The sequence below is a fragment of the Euprymna scolopes genome, chromosome 1, assembly GCF_053919585.1.
Source record: "Euprymna scolopes isolate OS-2025 chromosome 1, ASM5391958v1, whole genome shotgun sequence".
NCBI lineage: Eukaryota > Metazoa > Mollusca > Cephalopoda > Sepiida > Sepiolidae > Euprymna > Euprymna scolopes.
In genome coordinates, this window is record NC_136482.1 from 19,550,616 (window position 1) to 19,551,804 (window position 1,189).

General features: G+C 31.8%; 1 pseudogene; it reads left to right on the top strand.

Moving 5' to 3' along the window:
* The first annotated feature begins 749 nt into the window (after positions 1–749).
* On the top strand, positions 750–886 carry LOC145284884 (U2 spliceosomal RNA; annotated as a pseudogene).
* The last annotated feature ends 303 nt before the right edge of the window (positions 887–1,189 follow it).

Consider the following 1,189-nt stretch of genomic DNA (forward strand, 5'->3'; position numbering starts at 1 on the left):
TGTTTTTCTTCCTCTTCTTGGGACATGATGATGGCGCAGTGATTAACGATAAGGACTGATAACCTGGGTATGTCAACTTCACTGCATCATTTTCAGTTACAGATACTTATTAGTATCTTTAACTTCACGTACCGGATGTCTTTCTTGAAAGTATTCTAACTGGAACGATATGAAGAAAATCAATGCCAAAAATAAAATCATCGGACACTTTTTTAATGAATGAAAATTATTCTTTTACTTGGCCTAATTACTTTTAATCCTGCACTATTTCCAAACGCGTCCGTCACTTTTGCAAAATTTTAGACAAACATTTCTTCACTCATTTTTTATGAAGTCTTCTTATTTTATTTTTACTATGAAAACAGCGAATTAAAAAAATAATAAAGCAATAAACTAACGTTATGATTGTGGGCCGGTTCTATTTTTTTCTTTTTGTCATAGAGATTTAATATATATATATATATATATATATATATATATATATATATATATATATCTTATTATTATTATTATTATTATTATTGTTGTTGATTTTGTTATTGTTGTTGTTGTTGTTGTTTTGTTTCATTAACTTCACATGATATTTTACACCGTTTTTAGTCGCGTGCAAGTGGGTCTATAAGTCACTCCGTCGGTCGGTCAGTCGGTCAGTCGGTCATTCGGTCAGTTGGTCCGTAACACTTTTGTGCTTAGCCTTTTTGGTTAAGATCAAAGGTCTGTTGTTAATAGATGCTGTTCTTAGCTTTTTAAGCTTTTCTTGGCCTTTTGGCCACGATCAAAGTGTAATATCTGTTCTTACTACATACTGTACTTATGTTTGTAACTTTGTGATATAAAGTTGTGGGTCACTTTTCCGTATTAATTTAATGTAAAATGATCACCCACTTTACAACCAGTTAGTCTCAAAGCTATTCAAGTCATTCTCCAGATAATTCAAGTTGTTTTGGAAGGATTCCAGTTATTTTTTAAGCATTCAAGTCATTCTTAAGGTCATTCAATTCATCCTTAAGTTCATTACAGTCATTCTAAGTCATTTACTTTTTTATTTATTTAAATCATTTCAGCCCATTTTTCGGTCATTTTAGTTTATCTTTAAAAATTTCATGTCAATCCTATATTCACGCATTCATTTATTACACGAGAGCACGCGATTAATGGCTATCGGCCTTGTTCCCCCCAAGAGCGGGCT